Source organism: Grammomys surdaster, unplaced genomic scaffold (assembly GCF_004785775.1).
Source record: "Grammomys surdaster isolate TR1022 unplaced genomic scaffold, NIH_TR_1.0 150, whole genome shotgun sequence".
Lineage (NCBI taxonomy): Eukaryota > Metazoa > Chordata > Mammalia > Rodentia > Muridae > Grammomys > Grammomys surdaster.
This window is the reverse complement of record NW_021604608.1, coordinates 17,104,174-17,120,266: the sequence shown is the minus strand read 5'-3', so window position 1 is coordinate 17,120,266 and position 16,093 is coordinate 17,104,174. Positions and strand designations below refer to the sequence as shown.

General features: G+C 38.4%; 1 long non-coding RNA gene across 1 annotated transcript; it reads right to left on the bottom strand.

Moving 5' to 3' along the window:
- Positions 1-13,141: 13,141 nt before the first annotated feature.
- Positions 13,142-15,240, bottom strand: LOC114619392. Its single transcript, XR_003711140.1, has 2 exons — positions 15,150-15,240; positions 13,142-13,329 (listed from the first exon to the last, which is right to left on the bottom strand). It is a non-coding gene; the product is annotated as an uncharacterized LOC114619392 (long non-coding RNA).
- Positions 15,241-16,093: the final 853 nt, after the last annotated feature.

The following is a 16,093-nucleotide window of genomic DNA, read 5'->3' as shown; positions in this document are numbered from 1 at the left end:
TTAGATCTACATGAGTCATAGAAAATGTAATTATTTCATCAGATATCAGAATATTTGTCTTATTGCACTGTCAACAAAATAGACTGCTTCATGTGAAATATATAGTCAACTGAAGCACCTTTATGAAGGATAGATATTGTTTTCTTAATCCCCCCAAATGAGATTTTAGTTTATATTTGAGATTTTTCAGTTTATGAAATCAAGCCATTTATAGTATATATTATTTTTCATCTGCCGAGAGGTTTACTAGTGAAGTGCCCAAATGAAAGCCCATTATTTTTTGGCAACATAATGTCTTTTAACCACTATTGACACAAAATACACAAGACTCATTTTTTTTATAATTTATTTTTTCTCAAATCGTAATTCATTCACACAGGGGTTATAAACACAGAAAGGTAGGGTGTGGGGAAGGGAATGACACTGGAGTGTGGGTGATCAGGGGGAATACAGATATCTTTCAGAACCCGGTATCGGCTGGGTGAAGGTTCAGGGGACAAGTCACTATGACACTGCCTATAACTCGCTTGTCCTTATCTAAGTTGGTATTGTCTGCCAAGGCTACCTATTTACAAGATCTATGACTAAATTTCCACAAAAGCTGCCTGTTTACATTAGCTTATAGACATCTGTTTCAATGTTTTTCCACTGAGACCCAAGACTTGGTGTTAGTATACATGTATGACAGGCCTATTGCTGATTTTAGGCCTATGGCTGATTTTAGGCATTCAGTGGGTAAGCAGGGCTGCCCCTGACATCTCCTCCCTTCTCTAATTGTAGAAGGGCTGTGGCAATTCTAATCTTGCAAAGGCGGGGATAGAGGCCTGACCTCCAGTATTTGAAGGGGACCTTGTAATGGCTCCAGTCCCCCTGTCATTGTCCAGTGAGGCATGAGGGCCATACCCATCCCGATGTCTTTTTCCTGGAGAGGGGATACTTTTGACATCAACCCCTATGCAGTCAGGCTTGTCCCTCAGGGAACCCAGGTAGATATTTTTATCTTTTATTTATATTCCCTTGCAGTGATTAGCCTTTCAGCCTAAGTAAGAATTCAGAATGCCTGACAGAGGGAATTCTGGGTGGTCCCTCTCTGCTTGGTCTAGGGGCAGAAGTCCCCCCTTTTAGGTTAGGTGGAGATGGGCTTTGGAAACACCCTGTATAAAGTAACAACCTCATCTTGTGTCTTGTGGTCCTCCATAGTTAACTTATGATAATGTATCTGAGTAGGTTTTGCTACCAAATTATTTATCCGTTGTATCACAGAGTTAGTCTGCCTATTTGAGAGCCAGGGACCAGCAGAAAAAAGCAAAAAGAACCCAAATAATGGTCCCAAGATGGGAGGAAATAGGGTTGACAATCTTATGAAGGCTCAAAACCAATTCTTGTACAAGCCTTCATCTGTCTCTTTCTCTCTCTGATTTTTCTTAGGGCCTTCACTACCTGTTTCATGCTCTCTTTAACCCTCTTTGTCTTGTCTATGTAAAGGCAACCTTCTTCTTTAAGAGCTGTACACAGTCAAGAGCTGTACACAGCCTTTTCTATTGTAATAGAGTAAATCAAGTCCAATAAGGATCTTTGCGATTTTAGGAGGTCTCTTCAGACAGCGAAAGGAGGGATTTCTTCAGATTAGTGATGTCAATCTCTAGCTGTTTCATGTTCTTGTCAGTGGCCCTTCAAAGGTCTGAGTAGTATAAATTCGGAGGCCAGCATCTGGATTAGAACTTCTAACAGCAGACATCACACGTGATTCATTTTTACATGGAAAGGAAAAAGAAGGGAATTCTCAGGGAGATTTCTCTTCCCTGGATATAAATTGTTATTCATCGTATTTATGGTTGGGCCTGGCTTTGCGGGGGTATCTATTTTATTTTTATTAATCTTTTTGGTAGCCAGTTAGCTGTGCGTTCTGTGGTATCAGACAGGCATATCAGCCTCGGCCCCATTAGGGAACTGGGTCTGGGCCATTCCCTTTACGGGTATGAGGGTCCTTCCCCATATCTGTGGCAAAGTTTTGTTGGTCTTGGTGGTGCCAGAGGCAGTCAGCAGCAGATTTGCCATGAGCTTTCAGCTTTAGAGAGATAAAAGTGGACAAGGTATGATGGAGACTATTTCAGGGGGACTCCTTCTGAGGGAGTACTGTTCCCCCTCTTTTATTTTTAAAGCCAATTTTTCAGAGTTCTTGTAAAATCAGGGCAGAAGCGCCAACAGTCACTCCTTCCACACTCAGAGAGACAAGACTCATTTTAAACGAAATAAATAAGAGATATTTAGAATACATTTGAGTGACCCTGTCCCTGGAACACAGAATTAAGTTACCTGAGGTCCCATGTCACAATATGGAAGTAGTTTTATGGGTTTTACAGGAAAGGAATAAAGAAAATTATAAATTAAAGCATTTTAAAAATATGTGGGTAGAAACATTAAGTGGGCAATTTACAGTAGGCAGAAAAATCTTAAGGATGGACACCAGTTGCCTGTTGACATTCATAGTCCTTCCACTGATAAAGGCTAGGGTTTTGTTAATACATTCCGAAGATACTTTTCTTATTATCAGGATGCTAGGCTGATTACAGACGTAGATAAAGAACGACTATGTGAATGTTTAAAATAGCGCAAAAGAAATTGTAACTGTACTATCCATAAGCAACATCCCAAATTCTACATAGTCATTGAAGTTTGTATCAGTCGGTCAGCGTATGCACACAGCTTTTTTCTACTTATTATATTTTTTTTCTACTTTATTATACTAAGCGGGAAACGAAGACTATTCTTTGTCTCATTAGTTTATATTAGGTTTTTAATGTGTTCATCTATATGTTTTGCCAAAATAGTGACATGCAGATGGAATTGTTATCAGACAGTTCAGTGGACTGTGAGAATGACTAGAATCCTGCACAGAACTTTAGGACGGGAAAGAGAGAGACATGTTATATTTCTTCCAGGGTGATATTTGCCGAAGCTTCCAGATAAAGCTAGATGGAAAATCCAGATAGGTGACATACTACAAACATTGGATCAGTGTTGTGTTGTAGTTAGTGTGAGCATGTGTGGGTCCTATTGGGTTGATGTGTGGGTCCCAAGTCTGCCCCCCACCACGGGGCTAGGTCGGTTCCTGGAGGACAGAGGCAGGACAAGGGAAGTTGACTGTGCTCACTCCATGCTGGCCAGGGTTCTTGGCTTCTGGGTTACTGAGCCAAAAGGCTGCTGGGAACCAGCTGGTTCTCAGGCAGAAGGGCTGAGAATGGAGTGGGGACATACCGGCTAGCTTGGCCCTGCAGCCAAAGAGGAGAAGGGGAGGGATGAACTCCAGTGTGTCTCATAGGGATGAGAGTTCTCTGTAGCAGTGGCTCAGCTGGCTTGGCTTGCTTGTTTGGGTTGGTGACCTCTGTGGCTGGAAATGTAGAGAGTTCTTCTGTGGGAGATTAGACAAAGGCTCTATAGATGAAGGCCTGTTCCACTGTCCCCTATGCAGATTTCTAAGAAGAGAAATAGGCTATGCTCTTAAGATATTTATTGTCATGGTGGAAAAATGGATGAAAACTATACCCTAGTATTTGCAGGTCCAGCCTGAGGTTAAATACCTTTTGCAAGGAGAAGAGTCTGGGAAGGAATGTTTAATTAGCTACTCCCCTCTGGCCTTTAGGTATCTCATTAATATGGAGATCTGTCTTGAGTCTCTGTGACCTGTAGTCATGCTCTCTACCTGTGAAGGGGCCTATGTGCCTGGACCCCACTCGATGGAGGTCTTCAGTCACATGTCAGGAGCCTGGAGTCTTAAGAGCTTGGCGAAATGCATGCCATCCCTTGCAGGGAACCCTGCTGGCTCTCCAGTGATTTCCAGATGGTCCTGGACCAGAAACCATGCTATCTTTTCAGGATCCTACAGATCAGTTGGACTGTTAGCTCTCAGCATATTGAAGCTCAGCTGGAGAACCAATGGCTCCATACTTGGTGCTTGTTGCTCTTTGAGCAATTGCTTCTGCTTCTGGTGCTTTTGCTGCTTCTCCTTTCTTTTTCTTCTCCTTCTTTCTTCTCTTCTCCTCCTTCTCCTCCTCTTCCTCTCCCTCATCCTCCTCTTCTCCTTTCTCCTCCTTCTCAGTACTGTATACTTGAGGGAGTTGGCATTTGCCCTCTTGAAATACTCCTTCCTTTTTGGTGACCTTCTCTAGTCTGATGGGTTTAAAGCCATCTAAATGTTGTCTGGTTTTTTCTGTAAACTCTCTGACCTCCAGACCCATGCAAGTTGTGCCTTTTGAATCCTCACTTGAATCACAAAGAGACACCTTCCAGCATGACAATTCCAGAACTAACTGTATCACCTTTGCACAATGGCCTCCCTCTCACTGTCTTCCAAAATAATTTAGAAGTTGTTTTAGATATACAGTTTCTTAGTTCTCACTACATTCTTCTGTCCACATGTCACCAGCATTAACCAATATATACATAGATGTTTATCTCTTCCTCCCACTGAGATTTTCTTAAAGGGATACAGCAATAATAATTTGTATTACTGAAAAAGAATTTTGCTTGACAGCATTTGAAGTGAGAGTATTTGATTTTTTGGTCACAATATGTAACAACTGCATTTTGTAATATGGCTATTTGCTAATATAAGAGGACCTGTGTTCACATAGAAGTCTAACACATCTCATGCATCCTGAAAGCAGCATTCTTATGTAAAGTTCCCTTAAGTGTATTATTCAGAAATCTGTAATTCCTCCTATAAATGTTATTAAATGTATAAATCATTTATGTTTGAAATAGATTGTACACATAAAGTATCTTCTATCTTGAAAAATTCACTAAGCTTGGAGCTTAAGAATGGTTTTGATAATGCTTTGATAAATTAGGTGTTTCACTTAAAATCAGGTGTTTCATAATGTGATTCTCATAAAATTTCTTTCATCACATTAAAAGTTAATTAAAAGTTAAAGTTAAAAGTAGTACTTTCTTGGAAGACTTTGGAGATACTTTCTGACTCATAGTTTCTGCAGAAAACAGTGTTCTGAAGGGACTCACCAGTCGCTAGACTGAGGAATGGCTACATGTCTGATAAGCCTTCCCATTAGAGTTCTGTCTGTCCCTGACACAAGTAGACTATATATTCCTAGTTCTGAGACAGAGTAGACCTTGATGCAATCAACTAAGCCTTTGTCAGTTTCTGTTTCACAGAAATGGGGATTAATAACTGTATGCAATAGTTCTGATTGACTAAGGAGCCCAGATAAACAGAATTTTCACAGATTTTTCAAGATAGAGTCTCTGAAAGCATATGCAACTTACTGCCGGACATGCCAGACCAATCTAGATGTAGCATATTTATTATAAGTGTTTATAACTTTCTTATTCAGATATATGATAAATGCCTTGTGTCTGTTTGAGAGTTGGTCATCTGAAACACCAGAGAGCCATAAAGCATGGCAAAATGTTCTATGGTGACAGTTCCTTTGGCATCTCCAATATTTATGTTGAAAATTTACTCCCAGAAAATCAAAAGGTTGAAGTGAAATGTGCTCCTTTCAGAGATGCCTGAGCCATGAGGGTTCCAGTCACGCAAATGGGATTGATTATAAGCTCATACAGATTAGATTATAGGGGCCCAAAATGGCTCAGTTGGTAAATACACTGAATACTCTTCTAGAGGACCACATTTCAATTACCAGCATCCAAATGGCAGTTCACAACAGTTTGTGACTCTAGTTCCAGGGAACTGAAGGGTTAGTGGAATTTTTGCCCCTAGCAGACTGGCAGATAGAGTGGAGCCTGGAAAGTGGCTCAACTAGTTCTGGGGCTTTGTGTTCCAGGAACTTGGCTGACCACAAGGTGGATGATATGGTTGAATAAGATTGAGTTCTTGAGAAAAAGAGCCTGTACTTCCCCATGATTGTTCCTTGAACCCTGTCACACACTGAATAATGGGCTGGGACTTCCCACTGGTACTTTCCAGCACCCCCTCTCACTTCCCCTGGTTTGTGTTTTTTTTTTCCTTTAAATACCCTACTCTTCTCGAACTGGGGGTCGAGCTCCTCTGCCCCTGCGTGGGTTATGAGTCTCGACCTCAGCACACTGATTGAAATATGCCTCTTGCTGATTGCATCAAGAACAGTGTCTCGTGAATCATTGGGTGACAGTGATCTCCTGAACTAGAGGGAGGGTCTCGCCTCTCAGGGGTCTTTCAGAACCAGATGTGGTGCAGACATATATGTAAACGCTGTATATCCTCTAACAACTTCAGCCCCCAGACTTCGTTCTCACAGCAACGATAATTATGTTCTCTCTTTCTAGCCACCTTCATAGAGATTCAAGATGCTGCCTTTCTGGGTTCCTGCTTTGCACACACTCAGATCCTATTGTTTTACTTTTATTTCTGACTTTTCTCTGATTGTGGTAGACTAGACTGCTGAGCTTTGCTGACTTACATAGAAATCCCTTTTTTTCTTCCCCATTTCTGAATTTAAGCAACAAAATTACTGTGATTTCAGGCATTCCAACAATTTCTTTACCTTTTTTTTTGGTCTAGGAAAAAAAAAACGCAAGATAACTAAACAGGGTCTTTTCCCCCACCTAGAATATCCACCTGGATACTTCCTCTTCTAAGATACAGTGAGAAAATGTAGTGTTCACCCAACAAATGGAAAGTAACTGCACATTTGCAAATCAACAATCCACTTTATCATTACTTTGTACATTCTTACCATTATCAAATGTGATAGAAGTGAACTGTAGCAAGTGAACCTGTTGAACCAGCCACTGAATGCACATTTTTCCCCTTGACTGTTGACCAAGCACTTGAATACTTGAGACATTGATGCAAAAATCACATTAGCAAAATTAAGAATATTCACAATAGACTATAGACGCTTAGAGCAATTACAGATGTGGACAGCAAGAAATTAGGTGTTTAGGGGAAGGGATATTGTGAAAACAGCATGTTTTCCTCGTTAACCTTGTGGTTCTCTGTCCTATACTAGGAGTATAGATCCACAAAGCCTTGACTTACTCAATTTGGATGAATCCAATAGCATTTTAGAGGCAGGTTTTGGCATTCCTTAGTCAATAGTCTTAATATCAGAAATCCTCCTCAACAATATTAATCATGGAACTAAATAAAAATAAAACCTGCCTAAAGTCATGAATTCTAGACCTTGCTGAATTCATTTAACTGATTTAATTATCAAGTTAGTTGCCAGCATATCAGTAAATGCTTAAGTAGTAGTTTTGTATTCCTTGAAATTGGCCCAACACTTAATTTTATTGTACCTAACAAGTGGTATTGAGGATAAGGAGTACTTTCTTTTAAATCTTTGACACTTGTCACTACCTACCAAAAATAACATGAGCATTCTGACTCAGAGAAATCATGGTGGTTTATGTTAGGGTGCAACACCTTACTTCTGTATTCCATATGTAAAACAACAGATTCTAAATTGGTGTACTGCTAGTATTCCGTTATCAATCTATCATCACATTCTGTGTGTGGGGGTAGGAGGAAGGAGGTGGAATATTTTCACAGGAATACGTCAAAAGTTTCTAATTTATGAAGAGATTCTGAATATACTGAAATATATTGCAATTTTTAAGTGTCAAACTCATTTTAAAAAATAACAAATTATGCATGAAATGTATTTGTGGCATGCAATGAGATGCTGGTAAACTTTTTTTAATCAATTTTGTTTTTAATTTGGAAATGATTAAATATTCACATGCTGTTATAAGGAGTACTAGCAAAAGATACTGTGTACCTCATATAGTTTCTTCTAAGTTCAACAACTTGAATGACTGTGGGTTGATAGTAGCATACTGACAGTGACATCAGTACACTAAACATACAGAAAAACCCCATTCCCACTCACCTTCCGTGTGCAGCCCTTATTACCCTTAATCCCTGAATGTGCAAATATGCCTGCCATTCCCAAGGATTTAACTTCAGAAAGTTGTTTATAAATAGACCCATGATAACATAGTCTTTGAGTGTTAGCTTTTTAAAATAAACATAATCCTCTACAGATTTATTCAAGTATGGTCTTCTATCAATTGATTTTTCTGTTGAGCAGTGTTCTGTATGTATACATTACATTTTGCTAAATGTTATATCTGCTGAAGGACATCTGAATTTCTTCCAGATTTGACTATTACACATAAAACTGTTGTGAGCATTTTTAAGGGAGATTTTTGCATAGATATAAATCTTTATTTCTCCTACATTAAAAATGCAAGACTGTGATTATTAAGCCCTATAATAGCTGTCTGTTTACTAAGAACGTGCCAAACTGTTCTCCAGAGTATCTGTGCCACATATATTTCCTCCAGAAATGTGTGAGTAAAATGGTTCCCTACATCCCTTGCAGTGTGTGTAATTTATCTCAGTTTAGCTAACGTGGTATATTTAAATTTAATGAACTTATTAACAATGCTGAACACTTTTCCTTTGCTTATTTGCTATCTGAGTGTGCTCTTTAGGGAAATGCCATCCATTTTATACTTGCATTACTTTATTTCTATTTTTAAGAGTAGTAAGTCCTTTATATACTTTTTGGTACTTTGCAAATTTTATTATCTCAGTCTGTATTTTCTATTCTCATATTATATTAAAGTGTGTGTGTGTGTGTGTAGTTCAATGGTAGACTGTTTGCCTAATATACAATTAGGATCAATCCTTATCACTACCATTGTAAAAAAAATTATCCCCCAAAATATATCTGCATTTACTTAAAAGAATTTCCCTTTGTAAGTAAAATGTAGTTTCACACTTGTTCCTTCCAAGATATTTTGCATCTTTAAGCCTTTCTGAGTTTGAATAAGTTTTGTTTTGGCATGGATTTCCTTGCATATCTTGTGGTTTACTTATCTCATTGTGTTAGAAATGTTATTCACAAACTTGATATAATTTTGTTATTATATTTCTTCTTTCTCTTCCACAGTCAAAACTCTGGTGACAGATATTTCACACATTTTTTTTCTACATGTTCCTAAAACTTTCTTTGAAAAACCTTTTTATTAGATCTTGTGGTGATTTGAATAAAAATGCCCACCCACACACAGTCTATAGGGAGTGGCACTATTAGGTGGAGGTGTGGCCTTGTTGGATTAGGTGTGGCTTTGTTGGGGGAAGTGTACCTCTAGAGGAGCGGGCTTTGAGTTCTCAGAAGCTCAAGGCTGCCTAGTGGCTCATGGTCCCCTTCTGCTGCCTTAGGTTAATGATATGAAGCTCTCAGCTCCTCCTCCACTCCTATGTCTATTTGCATTCTGCCATGCATACCATTGTGATGATAATTGACTAAACCTCTAACTATAAGCCAGCCCCAATCACATGTTTTCCTTTACAAGGTTTGCCATGGTTATGGTGTCTCTTCACAGCAATAGAAACCCTAACTAAATCAGTCTTATTCATTTTATTTTACATGTGAATGTTTTGCTCACATTTATATATGTGTACCACTCATGTACTTGGTACCACTCAAGATCAGTAAAACCACCTGAACTGGAGTTATAGATGGTTATGAACCACAGTGTTGGTTCTGAGAATCAAACCTGGGTCCTCTCCAAAGGCGAGAACTGTTCTTAAACATTGAACTACCTCTACTGCTCCTAAAGTGTACTTAATCTATTTCTCCAATCTACTGTCTTCTTGTAGTTTATACTTGATAATTTCTATTGTGGTGCCTTCATACATCTTGCTTTCTCCCTTAGATCTGTTTCCAATCTCGTCTGTTGTGGGCACTTTGTCCCTGCTACTAAATTTTCATTTTATTAAATACAATTGACTCTATTGTAGGTCCACTTCCCAGGGGCCCACCCAATGCAGCCGAAAAGAAGTGTGTGGTGCTGGGAGTGGGTACAGCCTACATGGCCTAAGACAGGGCTCTCACCCTCCTTTCACCCACCTCGGGGTCCCTTGATGTTGTCCATCGTTGACAGCCTAAAGCCTTCGACCATCGATGTGACTTGTCTCACATCAGTGTTTTGGGGTTGTGAACTTGTCTAAGACCCCCCATAATTAGACATCCAAATTCAAAACTCACATAGTTGGGATTGATTATAAGACACCTTCTCAAACTAAACAGAGAAGGGGGAGATGCCAGAAGCCAGGACCCTCGCCCTTACCCTCACCCCCTAACTTTCCCCACCTGCACAATGTCCCCTGAAGCTTGGCAATTTCAAGATCCTGCTTGGCAACTGCAGATAGACTCAAAGCAGTGTACCATATCTTCTGAAGAATAGCAGGGAGACCATAACTCAAGCAGTGTACTATATCTTCTGAAGAACAGCAGGTAGATCATAATTCAAGGCAGTGTACCATATAGACCATGACATGTTTCAAGGCACAGGCCAAGAAGATTCTGTACTTTTCCACCACCTGGCCCCTCTTACCCCCTCTCCTTGTAAAACATGCTATAAAAAAGCATTTCATGTTCAAAAAAAAAGAAATTATGAATTACAAAAAAAATTAAAAAAATGAAATTCTATTGAAAAAAATTACTGGACTGTTGAAAAAGACTTTTCCTATCTTGAAATGGGATTAAAAACAGTATAAAATATCTCTGGATTCACTATAACATTTTGTAAAATATTAACATTTTGTCCAATAAATAAATAAATAAATAAATAAATACAATTGACTCTTTGTACATTATATTTTCCCCTAAGCATACTTGCAGTTTGTCTAAGGTTTGTGTGACAGCTGCCATAAATCAATTGTAGATAATCCCTGCCAGCCTGATACTATTTGTTAAGATTGTTTTTCTTATCTAAGTTAAGTTTTTTTTTGGGGGTGTTAGTTTGAGAATTTTCTATAGGTACCTGGACATATTTGCTACTGTTATAGGACTGTGGATTTTACTCAAGTGTCTGTTTTATCTAGCTTTCTTTCCTCTATCACAAGTAAGGAGAGATTGCTAGCGACACAGACACAGAAATGAGAATCCTGGATCCTCACTCTGTACTTTATATCATCTTTAGTGGGGGGTGTTGGGTGTCTCTGTGCTTCACAGGTAGCCATCACTGTGAGAATCACAAGGAGATGCCTTCCATGTCACTGAAAATTTGTAAAAGTTTGATTATTTCTAGCTTCCCTTTAACATGTAGAAAGAGGGTGAGGCATCATGTTACATGATATATTTGTCAGATGATAGATAGTGAATTAATGCTAAGTAAAATTTAAAAAGTAATTTGAAGGATCATTGTAGATACAAAGCTGAAATATCTGAGCTCATCCAGCCCAGCTTGATTAGGAAACTCATCCGTACTTCAACAAAGTTTAGACAGCTCATCTTTTTATATGGTAATTTAAATTTTAAGGAGGCACTTCCCTTCCTAGCATTACCAGGGAAATGGGAGGTGAGGTCCAAAGAACACGAGGGAAGAGTTGATCCCTAATACCCTCCAAACCAGCAGGCTAGTTTGTCTAGCTTCCTAACACTAGCATCAGCCTTAGAAGATGCTACAGAAAGATACAAAGACAGGGACTTTGAAGGAGTCAGACAAGTGTAGGTGATATCATCAACTTGTTTTTTTAAAGATATAAGGAAACATTATTTGTTTCCCTTAGAATGCTCAGAGAAGAAAGTAGATAGGAAATTATGTGAATAATACTTAATAGTCAAGTTGTTTTAATTAGGGTTAATATTGATATAAAAAAGATCATGATCCCAAAACTTGAGGTGATAGGGTTATTTCTGCTTAATCTTCCAGGCAATGATCCATCACTGGGTGTAATAAGAGCAAGAACTCCATTAGGACAGGATCGTGGAAGCATGAGTTGATGCAGAAGCTGTGGAGGAGTCCTGCTTATTGGCTTGCTCATCACACGGCTTGTTTACCCTGCTATCTTACAGAACCCAGGATCATCAACTCAGGGAAAGCACTGCTCATAAAGAGCTGCGTCCTTCCACATCAATCAGTAATTAGGAAAATGTTTCACAGGATTTCCTACAACCTAATCTCATGAAGGTAATCTCAACTGCCACTGTGTGGCTCTGGATTCAACAAACTTGGAGTTTTCAGCACTGTAGCTGAGTTTACACATGCCTGCTTGTCAGTGATAAGCCACTGGCTCCTACTCCCAAGGACTTTCTGAGACCTCTAACAGTTACATCCTCCAGCCTTACCACAGCCGAAGGACCTCACAGTGGATGTGAGTCTAGCTTTCAAGATCCTGAAGGGTTCTTGCTGGGAAACAATCTTCAGAGGGACCATGTAACAGGCTCTGCCTGACCCACCATTCTTGCTTCATAAAATACCTGTTTAACCTGAAGTAACTGTAAACTTTGTAACAGCATGGTATTATAAAGAAAGTTTATGAGAATAAACAAAGCATATTTGAAAGGCAAAGAGAGGGAGAGAGACACACAGAGAAAGACAGAAAGAGAAAGAGACAGAGACAGACAGACAGGCAGACAGACAGACAGAGAAAGAAAGAGATAGAGGCAAAAACACCCAGACACAGAGTCAGAGAGACAGAACAACACAGAGAAACCCATCAGCTTGTATTCAGTGTTGAGTTTTGAGTTTTCTACTTCATGCAAAAGCAAAGGAGTTCTGGAGCTGTCTGCTCAGAGTTCAGCATCATGGTCTTCCTTTTATTTGCTTTACATATATGGTCTCACCTCTTGTTTTTCTTTAAAGAGAAGATACATCTTGCTGTGGCTATTGTTGCTTACCGAGTGAAATAGAGGTTAAGTAGATTGTAAACCTGCTTGGTGATTCAGTTATGGGATAAAATAAAAGTAGTTGAGCAGGGTGCTCTTCCAGCAGCCAAGGGAAGCTAGGCCACTAACTCTCATTGTGTATTCTGTAAGAATTTCTTCTAGCTATTAAATCTCCAGGAAAGTCACTGAAGTTTAAATTTATGTGCAGACTTATCTCATAAATTGGAGAGATACACAAACATATTCAGTCTTACTGCTAAATCAACCCATATTAAGAATTAATGATGATCTTGTTGGAAGATTTACTATGTAATTCAACATACCATTAAAACCCCATTTATTTCACTGCAGAGTAAATGCAGATATGACTTATAACCTAACAACTAATGGTACTTTAAAACACTATTAAGTGTCATTCTGGGTGTAAAATACACTGTATCAGACCAGTTCTCTTGTGTGGTAGATGTTTTCACCAGCTATGAATTCAAGTGCACTTTCTTCTGCTCTTAGTTTATTGATATCAATATAATCTGGAAATAATTTAAGGTTATGTTTTTATTACATTCTTCTGAATAACCATGGATTTCAACTTGATTTTGACATTTCTGCATCCATACTGTAGCAACACAGCCATTGTTTTCCATTTGGACCATCAGCAGTAGTTTCTTATTTGAAGTAGATGCTGCAAAAACATTTATAATTATACATCAACTACATGCAATATCAATTTGTTTATAATTATAAAATTCAGTTAAAAGTTGTGCTGAAGTCTTGGGGTTCCATTGTCTGGGTACTGCTTGCTCTGCCTGCCTCCCGCAGGTCAAGTCTCATAAGGAAAAACCAGGTTAGGTCCCTTCCCCCATCCATCCCATTCCCCTGTCTGCTGAGTCACCAGGGGCATACCCAATTGTCTGAGCTAGCTTCCTGCTGTCCCTCAAACTCCATTGCCTGGCCACCTTTACCAGGAATGCTATGCCAAGATCATCCAGGTTACAGCCTTCTTCCCTACTCCCAATCACCTGTCCTCCCTGCCTCCAGGGGCACACTTAGGCACTATGAGACATGCACTACCCCTGAGTTTCATTGTTCAGCACAAGCTGCCCACTAGAGGGCTTCTATACTAGGAACACCCAGGGACAACCAAATGACTAAAGGCCAGGAAAAGAACACAATCAACAGGGAATATGTCACCTTTAGAGCAAAACTATCCAGTTATAGCAAGCCCTGGATATCCAAAGCACAAGAAAATGATAATTCAACATTATAAAGATGATAGAGCCCTTTAAAGAGAAAACTAATAAAACCCTTGAAGAAATAGACAAAAATACAATCAAACAGGTGAAGGAAATGAATAAAACTGTTCAAGACCTGAAAATGAAAATGGAAGCAATAAATTAAATGAACAGGATCTGAGGGAATCCAGGAGATGAAAAATCTTGGAAAGAGAACCGGATAACAGAAGCAAGTATCACCAACAGAATACAAGAGATAGAAGAGAAAAATCTCAGGCATAGAAGATGTAACAGAAGAAATTAATACATCAGTCAAAGAGAATGTAAAATTAAAAAAATCCTAACACAACACATCCAGGAAATCTGGGCTATCATGAAAAGACCTAACCTTAGAAGAATAGGATTAGAAGAAGGTGAAGAGTCCCAACTCCAAAGACTAAAAATATTTTCAACAACATCATAAAAAAGTCCCCATTCCAAAGAAAGAGATGTCTATAAACATACAAGAAGCTTACAGACCAGTTAGACTAAATCAGAAAAAAAAATCTTCCTGCCACATAATAATCAAAACACAACATCTACTGAACAAAGTACAAGGGAAAAAGGCCAGTAACATACAAAGGCAAATCTATCAGAATTACACGGTGACTTCTCAACAGAGAGTCTAAAAGCTAGAAGGGTCTGGACAGATGTCTTGAAGCCTCTAAAGAAAGACATGCTATAAAAAAGCATTTCATGTTCAAAAATAAATAAATAAATAAATAAATAATTAAAAAAAACATTAATTAAGACAATTATAACACAATGAAAAAAAAAGAAATACAGATATTAACCTAGACTACTGTACTCAGTAAAATTCTCAATCACCATAGATATTCTAAGCCAAAATCAAATTTAAACAACATCTATCTCCAAATCCTGTCCTTCATAGAATACTTAAAGGAAAACTTCAAACCAGGAAGGTTAACTACACACAAGAAAACACAGAAAATAAATAATTCCATACAAGCGAAAAAATAAGGGAGGCATGCACAAATACATACAATCACACACATACACACACACACATACACATACACACACATACACACACACAAACACCGCCAACATCAGAAGTAACAGGAATAAGCAATCATTGCTCATTAATATCTCTCAACATCAATGGAGTCAATTACCCAATAAAACTACACAGGCTAACAGAATGGATGCAGAAACAGGATCCATCATTCTGCTGCATAAAAGAAACACACCTCACAAACATAAACATTACCTCAGAGTAAAGGTCATGAAATAGGTTTGCCAAGCAAGTAGACTCAAGAAGTAAGCTGGAGTAGCCATTTTAATAAAATAGGCTTTCAACCAAAAGTAATCAAAAGAGATGGGGAAGGATGCTTCATACTCATTAAAGAAAAAGTCCACCAAGATGATGTCTCAATTCTGAACATCTATGCCCTCAAAGGCAAAGACACCCACATTAAAAAAAAATGCCACTAAAGTTTAAATCACACTGGAACTGCCCACATTGAGTCATATTTCAACACTCCACTCTAACCAGTGGTTAGGTCACTGAAACAGAAACCAAAAAGAGAAATAATGAAACTTAACAGATATTTTAAATCAAATGGACCTAACAGATATCTACAGAATATTTCACCCAAATACAAAAGAATATACTTTCATATACAACATATATACATCGTATCATCTCATGGCTTCTTCTCCAAAATTGACACTATACTCAGTCAGAAAGCAAGCCTTAACAGATACAAGGTGAAATAAACTCTTGAATCTTATTAGACGAACATGGATTAAAGTTGGACTTCAACAACAACAGAAACAACAGAAAACCTACAGACTCATGGAAACTCAACAACTCTTTATTCAATGACCACTGGGTCAAAGAATTAATAAAGAAATAAATTATGAACTTTCTAGAATTCAACGACATGAAGTCACAAGATACCCATGAGACACAAAGAAAGCAGAGATAAAAGGAAAGTTCATTGTAGTAAGTGCCTTCATAAAAAAGTTAGAGAATTCTCATACTAGCAATTTAAAATTACACCTAAAAGTTCTAGAAAAAAAAAAAAGCAAACAAAGTAGACAGCAGGAAATAATCAAATTCAGGGCAGAAATCAGTCAATTGGAAACAGAGGGAACAAGACACAGAGTCAGTTAAACCAAGACCTGGTTCTATGAGAAAATCAACAGGAT